At 34.5% G+C, this 5,118-nt stretch overlaps 1 non-coding gene across 1 annotated transcript; it reads right to left on the bottom strand.

Moving 5' to 3' along the window:
* Positions 1-2,000: 2,000 nt before the first annotated feature.
* TRNAS-UGA (transfer RNA serine (anticodon UGA)) lies at positions 2,001-2,089 on the bottom strand. The gene has a single exon. It is a non-coding gene; the product is annotated as a tRNA-Ser (tRNA).
* Between the last annotated feature and the right edge of the window lie 3,029 nt (positions 2,090-5,118).

The raw sequence follows: 5,118 nt of genomic DNA, 5'->3' as shown, positions 1-5,118 counted from the left end.
CGGACTAACGGAGCGACAATTGCTTAAATATGTTCGTATTGCTAGAAGAGCCAAAGGCTCAATGGGTCAGGTCCTATTGCAATTACTTGAAATGCATTTGGATAATATTCTTTTTCGATTGGGTATGGCTCCCACCATTCCTGGAGCTAGACAATTAGTGAATCATGGACATATCCGGGTCAATGACAATATGGTAGATATACCAAGTTACCCTTGCAAACCTCAAGATGTGATTACTATAAGAGATCAATAAAGATTGAGAGCTATCATTAAGAAGAATATAGATCTGTTCCAGAGGGATAAATTGCCAAATCATTTGACTTTTCATTCCTTACAATATAAAGGATTCATCAATCAAATAATAGATAGTAAATGGATCAATTTGAAGATTAATGAATTGCTGGTCGTAGAGTATTATTCCCATCAAGCTTGAATCGAGAATGAAATGAAAGAGAGGGGTGGGTTGGTTGCTGGGCATCTGGAAATTATGTTCTTCTCCCTTCTTTTTCCCTTCCCCGAAGGAGACATTTTATAATCCTTACATACGTTACTTGTTATCTGCGATACTTTTTTTTTTATTGCTTCTTAAAATAGTCTTTACTTTTCCCATACCACGAACCAATGTTCGTTCTATTTTCTCTATTACAAATAGAGGTAGATTGATCCTGGAATTAGGAAATAGTCCTATTGGGATTCAATAGATTGGAAAAACAATGGATCAGAAGAAAATAGATAGTAGGGCGAAGATACAGAAAGAGAGGGATTCGAACCCTCGGTAAGCAGAAGCCTACATAGCAGTTCCAATGCTACACCTTGAACCGCTCAGCCATCTTTCCTATGAGATCTCTTGGTTCTAATTAATAAAATGAGTCAATAGCAACTTCCTTACGAAACGAATTCTTTTTGTTCGGGTACGAACAGTTCAATCTTTCGGAAATAAATAGATAATAAATAAGGTAATGATTCAATCCCCCCGGAAAGACGAAAGGACATTTTTTGCAACTTCCTCTTATTTTAGGAAATCCTCAATCATCCCAGTTAATCTGACGTATTCGGATCACCTAATCAAGAATTTAAGACAGATTAACTGATCCATTCCATATTATGATGATATATAGATCTGTAGTGATCATCTTATCAATTGTATAAGAACTAATTCTTTGGCAATGATCCTGTGTCATGATGACTATATTTTCCCGATATTCTTTTATCTATATGGATAAAGCACACAATTGTTGGGTAGGCATTTCATCCTCATTATGCAATGCTCGATCGTTTAACTCTTTCTTTATTCAGATCATAATCGAACTGGACTTCCCGAGTTTACCCAATCTATTTTTCTTTCAATACGAGCCTTTTTCCATTATTATTCATGTTACTAATGAACAATTATTCAATTTATTCCCTATCTATTCTAATTTTAAAGAATAGATTGGAATAGATAGAATGAGAACATATTTACAATTGTAAGGAAATCCATTTTATGGTATTGTGCACCAGAAAAAAAATTCGTTCATGGAGTCATTTGCGTAAGGGAATGAAGGGAATTATCAAATATGTAATTGACTATGCCTAGATCTCAGAGAAATGACAATTTTATTGATAAGACCTTCACAATTGTAGAAGATATCTTATTGCGAATAATCCTGATGGCTCCGGGGGAGAAAGAAGCATTTACCTATTATAAAGATGGTGTGATTTGATATTTTTCCGTTCTTCTTTTTTGGGGAGAGAAAAGGTAAGGTATTCGGGAATAAAAATTGGGTAAAATAAAAATTACGCTCAGTGAAGGTGAATTCTGGAGATAGAACAATTCCTTCTGTCGTGTATCCTCGGTCAATGCACCTTTAGATGAAATCTCAATAAGGTCCCATATCGGCGGGATAGGAGTCTTTTCAAATACTCTTTTTCCAACTAGATCCTTGTAGCTCAACTATATACAGCCGAGCTATTCTCTTTTTTTTTTATTTGACCGGTAAATGCAATTGTCGAAAAACAAAAGGAGAGAGAGGGATTCGAACCCTCGATAGTTTTTTTTATCTATACCGGTTTTCAAGACCGGAGCCATTAACCACTTGGCCATCTCTCCCGGGGACAACTTCTATTCTACCACTTCGTATAATCCCTAACTATAAGCATAAAGTTGGGTCGATACCACCTATACCTGTGACATATGATGATTTTTCATCATCTGTAATGGAAAAAAAAAGAAACGAATTTCCCTCTCCTCTCACACTCAAATATCAAATTGAAAAAGTTTGAAAGCTCGATCAATTTATGGTCAAACATTTTCTATTTACATAATGACATCGAGCTTTTGTAGCAGTTGATGCTACTAAATTAGTTTCTTGATATTTCATACCAATTATCAGGAATTATTTTCCTCTACCTGCTATATCAAACAACAAATCACAAGCTTCTGATAAAGAACGAGCAGTTTTAGCCAGATTTATAATATGAGTACCTTTACGCTCTGTAAAAATGTAAGGTGCCATCTTAGGGTTCCATTTCCTAGTTTTATGCCCTAAATGAACTCTTGCTTCAATCATCTCTTCCAAATCAATGTTCCAATATCTTTTTCTCATTCTCGTTCGCTTTCCTCCACAAAATAGCGAAATAAAATGTATCGTAATATCTAATTATTCCAACGGAATCAATTACATCTCAAAGATTGCCTGTCTGTCTAGTACGTGATAGAAACGTTCTCACTCATAGAATATTTGATATTCTTCCTATTATAGAAGAGATATTCTATGAACATAACAAGAAACATATTTCTCAAGACTATTTCTCAAGACTATTTTAATTGTTGTTTTAATATATTGTGATATTTGTGAGAATTGTCTTGAAAGGAAAAAAAATCTACTTTGTCATGATGAAATAAAATGTCCTTCACTTTGTTGCTAAATAGATTCCTATTCCCTATTCTTGGATCTATTCCGTTTCGTTTCCCTGAACGGTGAATATGTTGCCCAGTACCGGCAGGTATCATCCCCCCGAGAATAACATTTTCCTTCAAGCCTTTCAACCAATCGATATGACCTTGTAGAGCAACTTTAGCTAAGACCCGAGCAGTTTCTTGGAAACTCGCTTCGGATATAAAACTTTGAGTATTCAGAGATGCCCTTGTTATTCCTAATAACATGGTTTGATAGTAGATTGCCTCTTCCAGAGCACGATCCATTCTCTGTGCTCGTGATAATACAATGAGTTCCCCCGGTGAAAAAACATTAGCCATTCCATCTTCTGAAATTAAGACTTTCGATGTCATTTGGTGTACAATAACCTCTATATGCTTATCACCAATTCGTACCCCTTGGGATCTGTAAAAGTTTTGAATCTAATTGACCAAATGAATTTGAATTTGTTCCATAGTTATCCTAGCGCTTATGAATAACCCCCAAAGACTTCCAAGAAATCTTGTCATATCTCCGGTCCAATTTTTAAAACTTTCTTTTAGATTCATCAATATTGAATTATTCAAATGGGCTTCTGACAATTGTTCAACTTTAGGAAGACCTTGAATTATATCATTGGATTTGAACCTTTCATATATCAATGTTATCAATGTATCTCCTTTGTCAAGAATTTCTTCATAATATATACCTCTGTGCACTTATACCTTTCATTTTCCGAAGTAGTCCCAAAAAAGGTTCCATCACAGTTGCAAATATAGAATCTTCTTGTTGTTCATAAGGAACGAATCATTCTTCATAACACGTACATTGCTTATTTACTATATTTCTACATTTATTTGGGTTTATCCTAGACCATATCTGTGGGGATAAATTGTACCAGTCAAAACATCTCAACCATTGTTTCCAGTCATTCTCTTTCAGATCTTGTGGTTTTTCGTGATCCAATATTCTTTATATATCTAATTCCCTTATCTGCCATATCTTGTGAAATATATATGCTTGGGACATTGAGAACATGTTTCGATCAGGACAAATTTCAAAATCTTGTATTTTTTCGTTGATTGAATAGTAGTTGGTAATTTTACCTCTATTGATTCTTGAAATATCTTTATTGATAATGAATATTCGTCCATAAATTGTTGTTATATTCCTTGTGGATCGAATCCAAGCGGATTGAATCCAAAATTTGATATTTGACGCAATGAAATTAATAAAACTTGGTAAGAGATCTCGGTCCATTCTTCAGTCCATTCTTTTGATAAAAAATTTCATTGAATAGAACCTTTTTCGGATTAATTGTACACTTTTATTTCGAAATAAACCAGGTATTCGCTGAATCTGAACCAATCGTTCTTTTAATGTTGATCCCAATATGTTAAAACTTCCCTTCGATCCGGTATGAATCTCTGAATCCACCAGAAACATTCTAGTTATAGGAGAGCTATTTATGATCGCGATAGATTCGATCTGCTCTTTCATTGTGGTCGTCCAATCATCTTGATCTTTCAAATTAATTGTTTGGGTTTCATATCCAAATTGATCATTAACTTCGGATGAATCATTTGCACTACCCATAGGGGTAGTCTCACTTAGTAATTTATTTTGTATCCGGTCATTAAGTTCACTCTTGTCTATATATCCAACTCGTGGAACGCGTCTTATTCCTATAGATCCCATCAATCGTCTCTTCACTTCTTTGAAGATGGGTTTTAAAAATTTGGAAAAAATTCCTAGCTTTGAGTTTGGATCACCGAAAGGTATGTCAGTTTCTAATCCAAAGGTCGTTAAATAACTCCAACGCAATCTTTTTGCAGATTGGGGTTTTGATCTATGCCAAGGCTTCAAACGAAAAGGAAATAGAAGCTTTATCTGCATACCTTGCGTTTTCCATTTGTCTGGGAATGTTGTTTTAGACAATTCGGTACCATCAGAAGCACATATGACATGCATTTATCTCCTCATTTCTTCCCAATATTTGTAAAATTCGGGGACTTGAAATAATAAAATACGACCCATATTTTTGGCTATAATAAGTGATGGTAATATAATATTTTTTCTAATATTTGATTGATCCATTAATAATAAACCTCTGAAATAGTGCAATTCTGGCCACGTTAAACATAAGGACTTAGCAATTATCTGCTGGGATAATGGATCTTCGACTCTCTAGATTTTTTCCCTAACTTCTTTCTCGATTTGT

The sequence above is a fragment of the Pinus tabuliformis genome, chromosome 4_2 (genome assembly GCF_031772625.1).
Source record: "Pinus tabuliformis cultivar Carrire ecotype Pingquan chromosome 4_2, CPIR1, whole genome shotgun sequence".
Taxonomy (NCBI): domain Eukaryota; kingdom Viridiplantae; phylum Streptophyta; class Pinopsida; order Pinales; family Pinaceae; genus Pinus; species Pinus tabuliformis.
The sequence above is the reverse complement of the archived record's forward strand: the minus strand, read 5'-3'. Positions and strand labels throughout refer to the sequence as shown.